Genomic DNA, 20,365 nt, shown 5'->3' on the forward strand with positions numbered 1-20,365 from the left:
CCTGCATAAATCCTTTAGGGAAGATTTATTGCAGGGGATTGAATCATAGGTCAAAAACCAAGGTGCCAATTGCGTTAGCCTTCTTTGTGTTGTTCTCTATTAGTCACATATAAGTATAGCAGGCAGCGATAAATTGCAGTACCTGGGTCTTGTGTACAGAGGGAAAAGGTAGCAGGTGCACTATCTCACACTAGCTCAACCTGTAGTAACCAGAGGCACTTAGCATATTCCTGGCCAGGGCTATGAGCTTACCCAACCTTTTCCCTCTGTACACTTTACTAAGTCTCAAGCAGAGTAGCACCTCACTACCTAATTAAGGTGTGCAAATTAGGGCCCTTTTCCCTCAGTACCTGGGTCTTCCAAGGTGGTCTCCCCTCCAAGTACTGACCCAGCCCTCCACTGCTTGGCTTCCAAGATCAGATGAGATTGGGCATCTCCAGTGGGGTATGTCTGCAAGTATTATGTTTGCCTCTATTGTCACTGTTCCTTAATGGGTGATGAACATTTGAAGGAAGGCAATGTATGTTCACAGATGAACCAAAAAGCATGAATAATTAAAGCAGTGGCGACAAGGATCACAAGAATTAGGGATGGATTTCACAATGAAATAAATAAAGTAGGAAAATATCACAGTTAGTGCCACAAAACAATAATTCTTTAAGGAACCACTCATATATTCCCATAAATACAAGATCCGGTTAATCCGCCGATCTAGGTGACAGGTAACGAGAAATGTCATAAGATATTTTCTAGAAAGCTTAGAGTGCAGTCATATCTTATGACTTTTCTCGTTACCTGTCAACTACATTGGCGGACTAACCGGCTCTTGTATTTATGGAAATATATGAGTGCGAGGGGCGGGCCGCGGCAGCTGTGTGATGTCACACGCAGCCACTGCGACCCGGGAAGCAACAAGTGCTCACTGGCTAGCTCTGTGCTGGGCGTCCCCCCGCATGTCAGGGAAGCTGATCGTAGATGTGCTAAATTTACAATCTACAATCTACATCTACAATCAGGTCTGAATTAGGTCCACAGTCCTTTCATTGTTTTATACCTACTCATGCCTGGTTACACTATCACAACTTAAACACACAGTACACTAGGGTTTACAGTATCAGTGACACAAATATTATTATGCATTCCGTTTCCGGCAGCGTCATTTCATTGACAGCTCGCTCTATGTCACGTACATTATTTTGAAATGTTCTAATCTTTATTGACCTCATTGATCAGTAATGCCAGATTGTGAAATCCTGTATGACGGATTGCCACCTAGATGCGGAGGCTAAACACAGGACCATCAGCTTTCTTCTGGCGTACCAATCAATGTAATGTAGCCAAGGGCATAACTATAGTGATATAGGGGGTCATTCCGACCTGATCGCTCGCTGCAGTTTCTCGCAGCGCAGCGATCGGGTCGAAACTGCGCATGCACTGGCGCCGCAGTGCGCCTGCGCATGGCTAGCGTCGTTACCTAGCGATCGCCTCTGAGGCAGAGGCGGTCGCTGGGTGGGGGCTGGACGGCGGCTTTTAACCGTCATTTAGGGGGATAGGTCCAGCCGGACCATTGGGGGGGGGGCAGGGGCGCTGCGTGACATCAAATGCAGCCGCTGCAGGCCGGGGAGCGGCGAGTAACTCCCGGCCAGCACGCTAATGCTGCGCTGGACGGGAGTTACTCTTGATAGTGCAAAGGCATCAACGCTGTGCGATGCCTTTGCACTTCTGCGGGGGGGGGGGGCGGCACTGACATGCGGGGCGTACTAGCCCTGTGCTGGGCGTCCCCCCGCATGTCAGTGTGAATGATCGTAGCTGTGCTAGATTTAGCACAGCTACGATTAAGTCGGAATGACCCCATAGTTCCATGTTAATGCAGCAAACGCAGGTGGGACAGACATACCTCCCAAAACAGCAGGCATACGAATCAGGGGCATAGCGGTGTCACAAGGAGGTTGTGACCCCAGAAGCATGCATAACGCTCTTGAATCTACAGTAGGTAGCCCTTAAGCCGCCTCTCCTCCTCATACCACTCCCCGGAATGGGCTATGCAATACCGCTCTACTTCCCCACCGCGGATCACACACATCTGCGGGCAGAGCATAGTCAGGGTCAGACTGGCCCACTGGGGTACATGAGGAAACCCCCGGTGTGCCCAACTTTGGGCCATGGTGCGGATCGACCCCATGATCTCAGTGCTGCAAGGCAGTAATGCTAACGATTACACCATCCGTGCTGCCCATATGACTTATGTCCTTTATAGAAAGCCAGCAGGTCTCGTATGGAACAGACTGCGAAGAGGAAGAAATGTACCATCACGTCTCACACTGCACTGACCTGTTATAATTGTAAATGGTTAAAATAAAGGCAAGGGGGGGCGTGGTTTGGCTAGCAGAGACGGTGGCTGTGTTTCACCTCAGCTCCTCTGGTGAACACGATAAAACAGCCTTTATAACCCCTCTACCTATCCCAATTATAGCCAAAAGACAGCCCAGCAGACCCAGTTACCCGGCTGCCACAACCTGGGGAGTCCCGCGGAGTCGGGAAGTGCTTTTAAGCACTTTTGCGGACTGCGGCCTTCTCCCCGGACGGAAGCCGGGGCCTAGAGTTTACAGAGAAGCCCGGATTGCTCCAGCAAGAAGAGGTCCGTCGCTACGTGAGGGCGCCCGGCGGCTCCCACCACATCATCCGGACTCACCAAGCCTCGGCCGAGGAGTGGAGGACGAGTCCGGCATCCGGGGGTAAGTCCGCTCCACGCACGGAGCTCGGACTGTGACCGGAGTGACGATCCTCGACGGAAGGGACCCCCGCGATCCCGCGATTACATCTGCGGCCCTGCAGCGCAGCACTGTGCGCTCTCCCATACGGACAACCCGGCGGCCTCGCAGACGGCTGGCAGCACTCGCTCCCCTCCCCACCCCGCTGTTACAACCACGGCCCTGCAGTGCAGCACGGTGCGCTCGGCTCCACGGACCGCCCGGCGGCCTCACAGACGGCTGGCAGCACTCGCTCCCCCCTCACGTCTCACAGGTACCAGAGCTCTCCCCTCTCTCTTAACCCAGACACCTGAGGTAGAAGCCTTGGTGGGACTGTTACCATCCACATTCCCTCCACTTACCCCAGTGCCCACTCATACCCCACTAATATATACAGGTTGCGACCTATCCTTCCCTGTGAAGCCAGGGACTAGAGTGGAGACCCCCCTCCCGGAATAGCTCCGACACTTGGCTAAGTGATACACCCTTGTTGGAGACTTGCCCACAGCGAGAAACAGCGGCAGGGGAGGAGGGAGACCGCGGGATGCGGAGACACAGGCCCATCTGATTCACGCTACCGAGGCGCGACGGCGGTGACGGAGGCCCAAGACACCCGCGGACCAGACGGGGGCGACGGCTGGTAGGTCTCTTTGTTGGCCTGCCAGTCCCTCGTTCCCCGACGGCTCAGCGGCATTCACTGCACCTCTCCCGCCCACCGTGTCCCCGTCGAAGAGGCACATAGCTTGACCTTGGCACCCGAGGCCTCCACTCCCTGCATCCGCAGGCCGGGGTCTGAAGTTTAGAAGAAGCCCGACCGTGAGTTCCGGGATCGGAACGTGGACACGGCGGCCCACAAAATACTCGCCTGCAGTCGCCTCCTGCGGCCATAAGTCCCCTCCCCACTTGTAGCAGGCCTAACACCTACAGTTCGGATATTATACATATTGAGATCAGGGGGCTTAGGGCCTAAATTTCAGTGGCAGTGCCCTTTTGAGATCCATATCTTGAGCTGGAGCACCCTCTAGTGGCCTACCCATATGCAGAGTTATACATAAGCCACTTAGATCTCCTCATACTTCTCTGATAGAATCTTCAAAGGAAGTGGGTCGCTCCCTGGGAGCCGGCAATGCAGGTGCCCTATATCTATCTCCACATTACCGAAGAAGCGGGATCTGAAGCCCACTACGTGCCTGCTACTGTAACAACGATCACCAATTAATGACGTGCTAGTGCCATTCCATTGGGAGTCATCATGCTATAGGCACTTCACAGCGCACCAAACAATGCTAACTCTATACTCATGATATTTTCTGCAATCAAGTATCCATCCAATCATTTATAAGCATGGTTGGATCCGGGAAAAAGAAGGGCAACACCGCACAACCTAAAGAGACCGCGACCCAACCGGGAATGAGATCGTTCCTGCAATCTACACCTGCAAGGCTATCCGGAAATCTCTCTCCCTCCAGCCCGTCTTCCTGTCATTCTGCTTCCTCTGCCTCCCCGTTAATGATGGAGCAGCCCACCTCACACACCCACAGCGACACCACTCTTCAAGATATCCTGCAATTTATGAAAACACTTCCTACTAAGAAGGACATCCAAGATACCATACGAAAAGAGCTGGCATCAATCAAACAAGACATCTCCCAGCTTTCTGATAGAGTTGACTCCCTGGAGGATCACAGAGCCTCCACTGTCAACTACCTGGGATCCTTAACAGACGCTATCAAATCCCAATCAGATGAGATCAGATCGCTACGATCCCGCGTACTGGATTTGGATAACAGAGGGAGGAGGAATAACATTCGGGTGAGAGGCATCCCAGAGGAAGTTCCCCAGACGGGCATAGTGGATGCTTTGACGACAATCTTTAACACGATTCTGGGCAAAGATCCAACTGCCACCATAACATTTGACATCGCGCTCTAAAACCAAGAGGGCTTCCCTCAGATCGACCCCGAGACGTCATATGTCGTCTGCATTACTATTCCCAAAAGGAAGAAATCATGAATAAAGCGCGACATATTGACGACTTGAAACACAACGGTGACCCTATTTCCGTCTTTCAAGATCTCTCCTGGCACACTCTGCAACAAAGGAAGATTCTTCGCCCCCTGACGGAGGAACTCCGCAAGCGACAGCTGAAGTACAGATGGGGGTTCCCTTTCAGCTTACAGGTATCCTCCTCAGGCAAGATATATTCACTCCACACTACATCCGACCTTCCCACTTTCTGCTCAGGACTCGGTCTCCCACCCTTAAAGGTCCCAGACTGGGACTTTACCTTCCCGGATCTACAACCACCACAGCCTTCGAGAGGGGGAGAGTCATGGCAAGTGGTCACCAGTCCTCAAAAGAAAACCTCAAAACCACTTCCTGCACACCAGGATCATCCCCCCACCTGAAGAATCTGATTTCCATTACCCTGCTGAATGATCCTTGCTGTTTTCTCTAGGTGGACTGAATACCCTGACTGTGAGAAACCGGGTGAGACACGTTACACGCGGCCTAGGGCCAACTTAACCTCGTTTTATTATGTCCCCCTTTCCTTCTCGCCCCCCCCGGTTTCATTTTTGGTCCCGGAATTCAGCAATGGGACATTGACAGAAGATGGTTACTTGTTTTTACCGATTTACACTGTTAGTCACTATAAGTTTTACTAAGTTAAAATTACACTATTACAACATTTAAGCTAAAAATAAGTGCCTGTAAGGGTGACTCCCTTACCCCGATCCCGCACACGGCCATTGTGCCACATGGAGATGCTGGTTAACAAACCTACCTGCTTCTCCATTGCGGATGTTATTATGTTTACGATGTTTCTATTATTTGTAACTTGCTCTTTTCATCACTCTTTTTCTTCTTATAGTTTTTCTATTTCTTTGGGTGAACTGTCCGAGTGCTACGCCTCACTGTGCTACGATACAATGTGATGTCTTTTTCAGGGGTAATCAAACTCACCTCGATTAAAGCAAAGGGTCTTAACACCCCTGAGAAAAGATCCCATTTACTTCGGACACTACGATCCGACAAAGTGGATGTGGCTCTAATCCAGGAGACACATTTTAAGATCTCTGCTCGAGGCCCCTCATTGGTGAATCCAAAATATCCCCTGGCTTTCTACTCTAACAACCCTGAAGGTAAATCTAAAGGGGTTGCTATAATTTTCTCCAAGGCCCTCCAGGTATCTAATGTCTCGGTCCATAAACTTGTCCCTGGGAGGTTACTGGTAGTCCAATGTAATATATTTTCCCAGACATACACCCTCATATCCCTTTACGCTCCAAATCAAGGACAAATCCCCTTTTTTCGATCCTTCCTTCCCCGGCTTGAAGCCCTAGCGATGGGTATAGTGGTTTTGGGTGGCGACCTCAACTGGTCCATGGACCCCTCCATCGACACCTCCCCCCCAGCCCCTAGATTTTCCGAACACAAGCATAGACAGGTCAGGAAGATTTTCCACGAACTTCAATTTGCTGACACCTGGCGGGTCACACATCCCACTGATAGAGATTTCTCTTTTTTCTCACACCCACATCAGGTTTATTCACGCCTTGACTACATGTTCTTAAGCCATAGACACCTCCCCCTAATCGTAGATGCCTCTATTGGCTCCATCACGTGGTCGGACCATGCCCCAGTATCCTTGTCTCTATCGGCTCCATCTCGTGCCCTCGGCCCTTGGACATGGCGCCTTAATGAATCGCTCCTATATGATGCATATTGTAAATCAGAATTGGATGGGGCATTGTCCGACTACTTTGATATCAATGACACAGGAGGAGTATCCGAAATTACGCTCTGGGAAGCCCACAAATGTGTTATACGAGGTAAACTGATCCAACTAGGTTCGTTTGTGAAGAAAAACAGTCAGGCCTTGATCACTACATTACTACACAAAATTCACACTTTAGAAACCCGCCACAAATCCTCCCTGACCCCATCGGATTTGATGGAGCTGTCTGCGGCCCGAACACAACTCCGAACAACCCTCAATAACAAAACCCAAGCCTCCCTACGTAGATGTAATAGTAAATATTATAAGTGGGGAAATAAACCAGGCAGACTCTTAGCCCAGGCACTTAGAACCCAGAGATTGGCCTCCTTCATCCCATCGATGAAAAACAACATGGGCTCCACATGCTTTAAATCCCCAGAGATAGCAGCATGCTTTAAAAGCTATTATAATACTCTATATAACCTGGGTAACCCTTCCCAGACCCATGATCCTCTCTCCAATATGTTAAGAGCCAGGAAATATCTAGCCGATGTGGCATTTCCTCAACTATCAAAGTCTGCCCAGAAATCTTTAGAAGCACCCTTTACTTTGGCCGAGATGGACCATGTTATCTCTATCGCTCCCCTACGTAAAAGCCCGGGCCCAGATGGCTTCACAGCCACCTACTATAAGATGTTTAAAGAAATGCTGGCTCCCAAATTATTGCGGGCCTTTAATTCCATATCCGCCGAGACCCACTTCTCTAGACAATCACTTGAGGCCCATATTACAGTGATCCCTAAACAAGGAAAGGACCCCTCAGTATGCTCCAGCTACAGGCCAATCTCCTTGCTTAATTTAGACCTCAAATTCTTTGCGAAGCTAATGGCTCTTAGACTGAATGAATTTCTCCCGTCGCTCATCCACAACGACCAAGTGGGTTTCGTACCCGGTCGGGAAGCGAAGGATAACACGACTAAACTCCTCAGTCTAATCCATTTGGCCTCCAGCAGTAAGATATCCACTGTATTACTGTCCACAGATGCCGAAAAGGCCTTTGACAGGGTAAATTGGGATTTCATGAGAGCGGTGTTGGAGCATATTGGGTTGGGCCCACGAGCTCTCCATAGAATATTATCTTTGTATACACAACCATCAGCTAAGGTACGAGTTAATGGGACTCTCTCTGATAACTTTCTAATTAGTAATGGAACGAGGCAGGGCTGCCCCTTATCCCCCCTGATCTTTGTCCTCTGTATTGAAGCCCTAGCCAGAGCAATTAGAGCTAATGACAAGATTAAGGGACTACAAGTAGGGGATATAGATTATAAACTTGCTCTATTTGCAGATGATCTCCTGACGACGGTCACAGACCCCGCACACTCGCTCCCCAACCTGATGAGCGAATTAGACATTTTCAGTTCACTATCAGGTTTTAAAATCAACACATCCAAATCCTATGCCCTTCATATCTCAACCCCCCAGTCGGTTCTAAGTGGCTTGAAAGCTATGTTCCCTTTCCAGTGGAAGGACTCCCACATTACATACCTGGGAGTTCAACTATCCAGCGACTCCTCACGCCTACTGTCCTTGAATTTCCACCCCATTCTCCAAGCCATTAGAAACGACTATTGCAGATGGCAATATCATAATCTTTCTTGGCTTGGTAGAATCAATGTTGTAAAGATGAATACACTACCCAAACTGCTTTATCTCCTTCAGACCTTACCGATTCAGATCCCTGACTCCTGGTTCCGGACCGTGAGATCCTTGATCCAGCAATTTATATGGTGTCGTAAGAGACCCAGAATCAAAAGGTCAATCCTGACTCGACCTCCCCAGAAAGGGGGCTTTCTATTACCAGATATTGAAATCTACTACCAAGCAATCCTCCTGAGCAGAGTCTTGGATTGGACCAGGAGCCGGGAGATCAAACAATGGGTGGTCTTGGAAGGTACATACATGCAATTGTTCCCAGAAATCTTCCCATGGCTCCCGACCCTGCCCAAATTAATACGACCTCACCCGACCATTTCTCCTACACTTTCTTTATGGAAGGGGACACGAAGAAGATCGTGCATTTCTTCTGTTTTTGGCCCCCTAACCTCTTTTCTGAGTAATCAGACCTTCCCACCGGGCCTCTCACTAGGATATTATCAAAACTGGGCATTAGAGGGACTCTTTAGAGTGGGGCAGTTGGTCCACCCATCCGGAGTTAAACAGTTCTCGGAGATACGAGAGAAATGGGAGATCCCACAAAGAGATTTCTGGAAATTCCTACAGATCCGTCACTTCCTACATACAAATAATGCATACCGTGAAGCATCAAGGGAGATGACCACGTTTGAAAAAATGTGTGTGGCCCCTATGAATCCAATACACATTATCTCCACCCTGTACAAGCTTCTATGTGCATCTAACTCCTTGATGCCTCCCCATTTTATTCAAAAGTGGGAGAGAGATCTAAACATCTCACTCTCAGATAAGGAATGGGACTCTATCTTTCTTAAAACACATAAGAGCTCCATATGTATCCAAGTTAGAGAAACGCAATATAAGATCCTAATGAGGTGGTACAGACACCCCACTCTCTTACACGTCATTTCCCCATCCATCTCACCTATCTGCTGGAGATGTCATAGAGACCTAGGCTCTCTGCTACACATCTGGTGGACCTGTCCCCTTATTAAAAATTACTGGGATGACGTAATCTCAACCTCCAGCGCCATTTTACATACCTCCGTCCCGTCTGACCCAGCCTTTTGGCTACTAAATCATTCCACTACCCCAATCTCTACCTACAAGTCATCATTAATACGACACCTGGGCAATGCCGCACGAGCAGTGATCCCCACAATGTGGAAATCTGTCAACCCCCCCACAAGGAATACCTGGTTTTCCAGATTAGATTATTATATGAACATGGAAGATGTATTGATGAGCGCAGGGGACAGGCGTCCCGAATTTTCTGCTATATGGTGGCCTTGGATAGATTACAAGACATCCGAACCATATACGACTTACATTTCTTCTACAAAATAGAGTAAAGGACGGGAACTGGCTTTTGACTCAATTGGTAATGGGATCTTAGATGAAAAAGCCTAACGCCTGAATCACTACACATGTCTTACTCTCTTTGCTTATCATACTCGGTTCAGTCACCCCAATCTTCTAATGTTTTCTTTCCCTTTTTCTTCTTCTTGTTACATATCTATCCATTATTAGTTTCTCTTAAACCAAAATGTTAATGTGGACTGCAACTATCCAGAACATGCGATTATCGATCTATATACGCTCATGTTGTCATACCTTTCTGCCTTCGATTGATACCCAGATATGTTTGCAATTTGTTGTAAGTCTATATTATTACAATAAAAACAGATTATATAAAAAAATAAAATAAAGGCAAGATACAGATTAAAAGTCTGTCTGTCTCGTTGCTATTGTAATCATTAATGAATAACGACAACATCGTAAATAAATGTTATCTCTCCAGCCTTTATGTACATAGCGCAAATAAAAAAATAAAAAAAACGCAGGCTGACTCATATAAAGCTTTGTTACCTTTATACAAATCTGCCTTATTCACATACCCTAACTCCACCCCCGCCCCCCACAGAGAAACAAAAAAACAACCCTTTATGTTTTTTAATCTCCTCTTGGACTCAGTGGTGCTGATCGGTGAAGGTGTCACCAATTGGCAGTGGAGGAGGAGCTACTGGTAGAGGGGTCCGTCCAGTGGTGCATCAGGTCCTAAAACTAATAACCCAGCATACCCAAGGAGTAAGGCTAAATATAGAGAGCCGCCAAAACACGAGAGCTTCCAGCCAAGGTGAGGAGAGGAAGCACAAGAGTGCAATCGTGGAGGAGGAAGGTGCGGCCTTTACTGGGAACTTCATCATACTCTGAAGAGATGATTGAAGTGAGTGCTGTAGATCCATGCAAAGACAAAGAGTCTGATTCAGAGATGCACCACTGCATTTCACATATCGACATTTACAATGTTGACATTGTAAACAGGTCGACATTTTGCAAATGCTGACATGTTAGCTTTCAACAATGATACCCAGAATGGAAGTTTATTAGCCCACTAAAGGTGTGTGCAAGGTAGGGGTTAATCTAGACAAGAAAAAACTGATTCCCCCCCCCCCCCCCCCCGGCACACTGCATATAGGCCCGTAAAAGTGACTTGCATCCCACATGATAATAGTTACATATATTGGCAAATATACGGTAAGCCACCAGGCACGTCAAGGTGTCTGTGCTCTAGTGGTCCCTACGCTACATGAGAATAGCACCATTATTGGGTCATACTATTTTTAAAATCTTTTTTTAAATTAAGAGCCAACTTGCCTGGAGGTAATTCAAGATACCCCAAAATGGCACTACAAGGATCAGCATACCCTCCAGCTACTGATCCCATACATGCCTCCCAGAACAGTGATATACATAATGCAAGTTGCTCAAATCAATCCATTAGCCCGCCACAGGTACATGTAAGGGAGGGGTTAATCAAGACAAAAAACAAAAGAGAACAGATTCCCTCAGATTCAACAATATCAACTTCATAACTGTCGACATTGTACTGTTGTGACCGTCAACATGCTGACCGCATCCCACCCCTGCCCCTCCCCCTAGGTGCCACTGTACTCCCGGAAGGGAGAAGGGTGTTTTAATTTTTTTGTGGGGTTTTTCTCTCCATGCTGTGCCTCTACCTAAATCAGGTTTCACTCTTCAGGTTGTGGAACTTTGTAGGGCCCAAATAGGGTGTGACTCAGCGGCAGTGTTCGTAGTCTGATGCCCGCTGTAGTGTGCGCATATGCAGAAGCCGCACTGCGCGTGCGCACACAGTGAGATGCGACGGCATCTCACTTGTGCGATCGCCTCTGCCTGATTGACAGGCAGAGGCGGTCACGGGGCGGGAGAGGGTGTGTCCGCATTGCGTCGGCATTGGGGGGGTGGGGGGGGAGGGGCTCGCTTTCTCAGCTAGGCTGTGTAGGCAGGGAGCTATACGTCTGCAGCCTGGCATGCGGAGCGGACTAGCCCTGTGCTGGGCTTCCCTCCGTATGTCAGAGCTTTTGATCGTAGATGTGCTTTTGCAATAAGGGGCGGGATGCATCACATGTAATATATGATGCATTATACATCCTGCCCTGTATCATTTAAGACCACATTCAACCAATTCAACCAATTTTGACCCTTTTTGTACCCTATGAAAGATTTTAGCTGGTGTTCATTAATTTGTAGCCAATCATGTGTACATGGGTCACCGTGACATCACACGCAGCCGCTGCGACCCGGGCAGCAACGAGTAGCTCCCTGGCAGCGTGCAGGAGCCGCGCTGGATAGAGCTACTCTTCCAGTACAAAAGCATCGTCGCTCTGCGATGCTATTGTACTTGTGCGGGGAGGGGAGGGCCTGACATGCGGCATAGACTAGCCCTGTGCTGGGCGTCCCCCCGCATGTCTGAAGACTGAACATAGATGTGCCAAATGTAGCACATCTACGATCAGGTCTGAATTAGGCCCACTGCCGTGTATGATTGTCTCTCTCATATGTCATTTTCCACTGCTATTGTTCAGATCAACTTTAACCACAATGCCATTGTATAATTGTTACTGTATTTTCATCTTACAATGACATTGATCTCCGTCACTAGATCCTTTTCAGAAATAAAACGTGTTACCCACTATCAGGTCACAGGGCTCTGAGTTACCCGGCCTTTCAATAAATGTGCCAAGCGGCTTATATTTTAATCCTGGAGTGTGAGTTCTCGCAAATCCTTTGTAGAGAGTTGGGCAGGGAGTTTCCCGAGTCAGCCACAAATATAGCTTGCCAAGAGCCACATCGGAACTGAGAACACGACTTGTATGGAACAAGGCTCAGGCTGCAGCATGGTATGAAAAGAAAAGCTTGATGACCCAATTTATATCATTTATTGGGCAGTGCCAAGTATGGGAGGATGCAAATGTCCTCATTATGCTCCTGGAGTGACTGAGGAGGGTAAGATTTGATTAAGTGATTACCCACACAAGGATGGCCGTAACTAGGGGGTATGCAAGCAGTGCTGTTGCCCAGGGCACAGCCAGGGCCAGCTTAACAACATTGTAGACTCAGGGTAAAGCAATGCACTGGGGACTCAGGGCCTAATTCAGACCTGATTGCAGCAGCAAAACGGTTATCTAATGGGCAAAACCAGGGCCCTCATTCCGAGTTGTTCGCTCGCTAGCTGCTTTTAGCAGCTTTGCACACGCTAAGCCGCCGCCCTCTGGGAGTGAATCTTAGCTTCTTAAAATTGCGAACGAAAGATTCTCAAAATTGCGATTACACACCTCTTAGCAGTTTCTGAGTAGCTCCACACTTACTCGGCATCTGCGATCAGTTCAGTGCTTGTCGTTCCTGGTTTGACGTCACAAACACACCCAGCGTTCGCCCAGACACTCCTCCGTTTCTCCAGCCACTCCCGCGTTTTTCCCAGAAACGGTAGCGTTTTTTCGCACACACCCATAAAGCGGCCAGTTTCCGCCCAGAAACACCCACTTCCTGTGAATCACATTACGATCACCAGAACGAAGAAAATACCTCGTAATGCCGTGAGTAAAATACCTAACTGCATAGCAAATTTACTTGGCGCAGTCGCAGTGCGAACATTGCGCATGCGCACTAAGCGGAAAATCGCTGCGATGCAAAGAAATTTACCCAGCGAACAACTCGGAATGAGGGTCCATGTGCACTGCAGGTGGGGCAGATGTAACATGTGCAGAGAGAGTTAGATGTGGGTCGGGTGTGTTCAAACTGAAATCTAAATTGCAGTGTAAAAATAAAGTAGCCAGTATTTACCCTGCACAGAAACAAAATAAACCACCCAAATCTAACTCTCTCTATACATGTTACATGTCCGTCCGTCCCCCCCCCCCTCCCGTAGTGCAACATTGTTTTGCCCATTAGAGAACAATTTTGCTGCTGCGATCAGGTCTAAATTATGCCCTCTGACCACCCAATCATGAGAACCAATTAAAATGAATCCTAACTTACCCCTACTGCAGACAGCTCCGCACTGTCTCTCCTCATGTTTCCATACAGTGAATGGCTGTCAGCACTCTGATTGGTGGATAGCTCCAGCCATCCACCAACCAGCATGCTGACAGCCATTCAGTGTCTGGCTGTAGGCTGGGAGGCAGGTAGAGAATGCTGCACTCTGCTCCACTCTGATTGTTTGACCACCACATGCAGTATGTGGTGGGCGTGGTCCGGACAACACAGGCATGTCCGGACCGTTTTCAGGGCGGTTGCGTGACATCACACGCAGCCAGTCCTAGAAAAGAAATGGCGCCAGACCGCCTGCCAGCACAGCCAGGCTGCACAGGCAGGGGTCATCCTCAAATCGTCGCGTTCACAATTAAATTGCGAGTGCATTGTGGGGGGCGCAACACACATGCTGGGAAGCCTTGCCCCATGCTGGGCAGCCCCCAACATGTGAGTAGATGGATGCAGATCTTGCTGCGGAAGCAAGATCTACGCCCCATCTCTGAATAACCCCTTAAGTCGAGCAAAAATTAGTGAGATTTACATCCTGTAATTTCTCACAGTGGGTGTAGCCGCACATTGTGCAATGTCCTGATGGAACGCTTGGACTGATGTTAATGACTTAATCCTATGCAAAATTGCTGCCTAATATGCAGTGCACATAAAGAATAATAATGATGAGACAATTTGGTGGCATTATGGTGCCATTATGAGGCTTTACTGTGGCTTTATGGAAGGACTCGTAAATTGGGGTCACACAGTCCACCCCCTCCCCACTCCACCTCTCTATCCTTTTCCCAGAGCAGCGGTCCTCCTCTTCAGCTGGTCTGTCCGTGCACTGCAGGCGGTAGTCATTGGAGGGCGGGGCATGCTCCGCGAGCACATGGCCCAGATGGGACCGCTTATGCAATTAGATATTAGATATAAGGGAATATGGTGGCATAATGGAATTATATGGTGGCATTATTGAATTATATGATAGCATTATGAGGCTATATGGTGTCATTTTGGAATATTTGGCGCCGTTTTGGGGAATATGGTGGCATTATGGAATTATATGGAGGCATTATTGAATTTTATGCTTGGCAACTATGAGGTTGGCTATTACTAACCTTTATCTGGCAAAACACATGCCATCCCTTTCACTGCGCAATGCGAGAAAGCAGCAACAAGAGCCAATGTAAAAGCACTCCTGGGTGGCCTGGCAACGGAGGAGAACAGATGCAGCTTCCCTGAGCTCTTGCTCTTATCCCGCCTAAATCCTCCTCCGTTTGTACCCTAACCCTCTCTGACCTCCCAATTCTACCTTCTACTCCCCTGTACGTCCCCCCGCTGAACACAGATTGATGCTGCGGTACCCGGGAGCATTTTACACCCTCTTGCAGACTGCGGCCTACCTACTAACGGAAGCGAGGGTCTCGATTTTGGTCATTTCCCGCCTTGACTACCGGGAACTCCGGAGCCACGGAAGCTATTTCCTTACACCTTATCGGCGCTTCTTTCAGTATTTCAGCAGAAATCCACACTCCTTCTCACCATTCAAGTTATTTGATTGTTGAGCTCGGTAAAGGAGGAAATATATATGGTGTATAGCGAAGCACAATTTTTAATACCACATAAATCACACATAAAAAACGTAAAAACCATTTACAATGCTAACAGTATTGACATTGTTCACATGAAATGCATTATCCACAAGTGATCAGAATTAGCCACAATCACCGGGAACGATGTGAACTGTGTTGAAAAAACAGTTCAAATAACGTCTGTTAAGTGAGTTCCGGATCCTGCACTGCAGCACGCCCAAGACACCGCCAACGGATATTGTCTAAATCCAGCCACTGGTGTTTAGAGTCCGGTCCAACGCATTTCTACCCCTTCTGGGGTCTTTGTCAAGGTCCACAAATGCTGTATAGGCCATAGTCTGAAGAGTCTGATTAAATACCCTCCATTACCCATCTGCCCATGCGGCGCACAGCTGATTTCTATACAGAATCCAACTAATAGTCTATGTTCCTTCGTTGTGCAGCGTCGTTGGCATGGTAACTGTTCCACCACGTACGCATTCCATTCGTGCAGGCTAAGCTCCTGCTGCCTCCGGGATACTAGCTCCGATACGTCATATCTGGCATCGTCATGCTGTAACCAGGCAACCGGGGCACCAACTATTCAATCCTACTTCTGCACTTCGAAGCTACGATTGGGGATAATATGTTAGGCAGTCCTCGTTTTTGTTTTTGTTTTTTTCCAAATAATGTTTATTGAGTTTTCATAAATGAAGTAACAAACATTTGCAGTAGACAAAATATGGACCAACATGGTCAATCATGGGTAGGTATAATCGGGTCAGATAATGTGACATAATTGGAACATATAGTTATCTTATGGAGGACCCATGAACTTATTGTGTAAGATGCAAGTCCATACAGTCTTAGGGCTGACATCTAAATTTAACATAACAGAGAAGACAGAGTAAGAGAAGAGAAGAGGGGGAGAAAGGGGAGAGGGAGAGGTGGGGTAGGAGTAGTCAATGCCTAGCTATATAATCACTGGGCGCGTGCATTCTAGTATAATTGATATCAATATGCATGGTAGACAGTTTAATGGGGGAGGGATATAGTGGCATAAATCGATATCTGGATATATGAGATTAGCAATTTTCTTATTGATACAGATCAACCGCCGGATACAGTACTCCAACATCATAACCCATCAGCACAGTATATAGTCAAGGCGTCATTTGCCCTTTCCGATGTAAGTACCAATCAGTGGAATCAAATCTGGAAAAGATCTGTTCTTGAGCTGCATGTGAAAGGGTGTTAATATAGGGGCTCCACCGTTTGTAACATTTTTTCACACCTCCTTCTGAGTCAGCTATAGTAGAAAAACATTCTATATATAAAACCTTGAGAAGTATAGTGTGTACTGCTGACAGAGTTGGGGTGTGTTTAGATATCCACTTCTGGAGAATAACCTTTTTTGCAATGGTTACTAGCATAGTTAGGAATGGGTGGAGGTGTGTTTGGGATATGTCTAAGTCCCATACCGAGAAGTTTGTCAGTAGTAATGCCTGTGGATGTAGTGTAGCTTTTATTCCAAGATTATTGTTAATATATTGTACTATTTTATTCCAGAACTTTTTAATGATACCACATTCCCAGAAGTTGTGGAAAAAGGTTGCCGAAGAGTGAAAGCATTTCATGCAACTTCCAGTCTCTTCCGCTACAAAATGTCGCCTCTGTGCCTGGGAGATATATGCTCTGTACACAGTTTTAACATGAATCTCTTGTAGGGAGGATGTCTTCAGTATCTGTAATGTTTTATTATAATGTTGGAATATGTATTCCGAATTTGTAATACTTGGAATAAATCTACACCAAGAAGTTGCAATTTTGTTTTGTAATTTGTCGCGTGTGGTATTGAGCAAGTCTTTGTATAAGTATCTGGTTTTGTATGGGCGGGAGCATGATATATTCAGCAATGGGAAGAGAGGGTCGGACAAGGTGGAGTCACTCATCGCTGGGGGCAGCGAGTTAATGTAGTGTCGCATTTGGAGGTAACTTTCGTGAGGGAACTTTCGTGTGAGACATTGAGCTAAATCTGGCTGCTACTTTTGCGCACACCTAGAGTCATCCAATCAAATTTACATATATTCAGTTTTTCCTCACTGGACAACTCAAGGAGTGCAGCAATATGTTCAAATGTCGCAAAAATAGAAAGTCAACATTTGACTATGTCTTTAGAGAAGAAGATTCCATAATGTTAATTGATGAGAATATATGATGAAGAAACTAGAGAATGTACTATTAAAGGAAATAGGTTATGGTGGGAGACAGAATTACTGGAGAAATAGCTGATAAATCAAAATATACCCAAAGGGTTAATTATTTAAAGACAGCATCATTTTCCACTGCGAGTGAGGGATTTAAAATGGTATGGGAGAATATTTTGAATACCTGCTCCATTTCCTTAATTAAATTCATTATAGAGGATAGGAAAAAATAAATTAGTAAATTAGAAACAGTCATCAACACATATAGGGAGATGATGGTACCATTTAGGGATTTACAAGAATATAGAGATCTGGAAAAGAGGGATGAAATAAGTATAAAGAAAAATGAAAAGATTTTGATTGATAGAGAAGTACTAAAATTCAATAGGGATAAAAACAGCCTTATTGCTGATGAAAATGATATTGAGAGTGATCCAATAAGGGAAAATATTTATGAGGTTGTAAAAGAAAAACCCTTTAAAGATAATCTAAATCTATTACAGCCAATTTGTCCGAGTACATTGACTACCATTTGCAACTGCTGGTGATACAGAATCGGTCTCACTTGAGACAATAAAGATTTTTTAAATCGGTTGGGTACTATCAAATAGGAAGAAGGGTAGATTTTAGTCATGGCGGATGTCCGCTCATTATACACTATCATAGGACACCAAGAGGAAATTGATGCGGTGACTAAGACTAAGAGGTTAGAAACTAGTGACTAAAGAACTTAAAAAAATTAATTCAAGAGGTTGTGGAATTTATTTTAACAAACAATTATTTTGTTTTTAACGGGGTATTTTATATACAAAAAATTGGGACCGCAATGGGCACCAGGTTCGCTCCAAGTTATGCAAATATCTTCATGGGACAGTGGTAAAATGCCACTATTTGGAATAATAACCCATTTGGAGCAAACCTGGTGTCCTGGTCCCAATACATAGATGATATATTTTTTATCTGGAATGGGGGAGATGAACTTTTCAAATATTTTTTTAATTATTTTAATTTTAATATTTTGAATATTGAGTTTTCTTTTAAAAGTAGTCAAAGCCAGGTGAATTTTTTGGATGTACTGTAACAGTATACATTGAACAGAATGAGATCCATACATGTAATTTCATCAAAGTTACTGACTCATGGACTTACTTGATGGCATCCAGTTGCCATCATCCAACTGGCTACATTCGATCCCTGGGGGACAACTCAAGAGAGTCAAAAGGTACTGTACCAACATTTAAATGTATAATAGAGAGGCTGAAAATATGAAGGGAAGATTCATCGCTTCAGGATACAATAAAAATAGTGTACAGGAATCTGTAGAAATAACCTCCACATTAAGAAGGGAAGATCTGCTAGAGGATAAAGAATGGGAAGGTCCCAAGAATTACATTTATGAATGGGCATTTATTACAACATTTAATAGTCAGTATAAAATATAAAAAAAACAATTAACAAACATTGGAACATTTTATGAAAAGACCTTGTAATAGGAGAACATCTCCCATGTAAACTAAGATGCATTTATAGAAGGGCACCGAATATTAACTCAAGTTTGGTAAGAAGTGCCCAACTGCTTACAAGTAATGGCCAGCAGATTTCGATCTAAGGGGTTTTATAGATACGGCCTATGTATAGGCTGCAAAAAAATTAAAGGAGACGGTAGCAAAACAAGTGAAGTAATGATCAATGGCAAAAAGTTAAAAATAGTGGACTTTATCACCTGCAATTCTAAGAATGTAGTCTATGTTATAGAATGTGGGTGTGGATTATGCTATGTCGGCAGGACATCAAGACCACTAAAGGTTAGGATTGCAGTGCATATACGTAATATAAATAAGGGACTTATGACTCATGCGTTACCCGATCACTTTAGAAAACACCATAAGAGCTGCACAACAGGAATCAAAAGATTTTGCAGCTTAAAGTGGGTACGGGGGAAATGGCGGCATAAAGATGACGCTAGTCAGCTAGCTAAAGCTGAAATGCAAACTATATTCGAACTGGGGACACTCAAACCGGGTGGTCTCAATTCAGGCTTCGAAAGAAAATGTTTTTTTTATAGTCACTGCACGATGTCACTTTGCCATGTTAGATGCACTTTCAGCACCCACCGTAAAATAAGAAGAGTAGTAAGAGATGGAGGGTGGTGTGACTCTGTTCCTGGCACTTTCCCTTTTTTTCTGTCTCTCCCCCTAATTCTAATATAAGAAATACTGTGTATTTTAATGTATTTAAAACTTATTACTTGAGAAGAACCATGTTTTAATGTGTGAATAATTGATTTGGTTCAAGGTTTTCTCTATCGTCCTAGTGGATGCTGGGGTTCCTGAAAGGACCATGGGGAATAGCGGCTCCGCAGGAGACAGGGCACAAAAAGTAAAGCTTTACGATCAGGTGGTGTGTACTGGCTCCTCCCCCTATGACCCTCCTCCAAGCCTCAGTTAGATTTTTGTGCCCGGCCGAGAAGGGTGCAATCTAGGTGGCTCTCCTAAAGAGCTGCTTAGAAAAGTTTAGCTTAGGTTTTTTATTTTACAGTGAGTCCTGCTGGCAACAGGATCACTGCAACGAGGGACTTAGGGGAGAAGAAGTGAACTCACCTGCGTGCAGGATGGATTGGCTTCTTTGGCTACTGGACATTAGCTCTAGAGGGACGATCACAGGTACAGCCTGGATGGTCACCGGAGCCTCGCCGCCGGCCCCCTTGCAGATGCTGAAACGAGAAGAAGGTCCAGAATCGGCGGCAGAAGACTCCTCAGTCTTCTTAAGGTAGCGCACAGCACTGCAGCTGTGCGCCATTTCCTCTCAGCACACTTCACACGGCAGTCACTGAGGGTGCAGGGCGCTGGGAGGGGGGCGCCCTGGGAGGCAATGTAAACCTATTTTTTGGCAAAAAATACCTCACATATAGCCTCCGGGGGCTATATGGAGATATTTAACCCCTGCCAGAATCCGTTAAAGAGCGGGAGACGAGCCCGCCGAAAAAGGGGCGGGGCCTATCTCCTCAGCACACAGCGCCATTTTCCTCACACAGCTCCGCTGGTCAGGAAGGCTCCCAGGCTCTCCCCTGCACTGCACTACAGAAACAGGGTAAAA

The 20,365-nt window shown here is 46.3% G+C and overlaps 1 long non-coding RNA gene and 1 pseudogene across 1 annotated transcript in view; one reads left to right on the forward strand and one right to left on the reverse strand.

Moving 5' to 3' along the window:
* LOC134943844 (uncharacterized) overlaps positions 1-16,843 on the forward strand; it is a 62,768-nt gene extending 45,925 nt beyond the window's left edge. The window contains exons 2-3 of the long non-coding RNA XR_010181783.1: positions 16,172-16,251; positions 16,632-16,843. This is a non-coding gene — a long non-coding RNA (uncharacterized LOC134943844). The remainder of the gene's footprint in view (positions 1-16,171; positions 16,252-16,631) is intronic.
* LOC134946349 (5S ribosomal RNA) lies at positions 339-458 on the reverse strand (annotated as a pseudogene).
* Positions 16,844-20,365: the final 3,522 nt, after the last annotated feature.

This window comes from Pseudophryne corroboree, chromosome 7, assembly GCF_028390025.1.
Source record: "Pseudophryne corroboree isolate aPseCor3 chromosome 7, aPseCor3.hap2, whole genome shotgun sequence".
NCBI lineage: Eukaryota > Metazoa > Chordata > Amphibia > Anura > Myobatrachidae > Pseudophryne > Pseudophryne corroboree.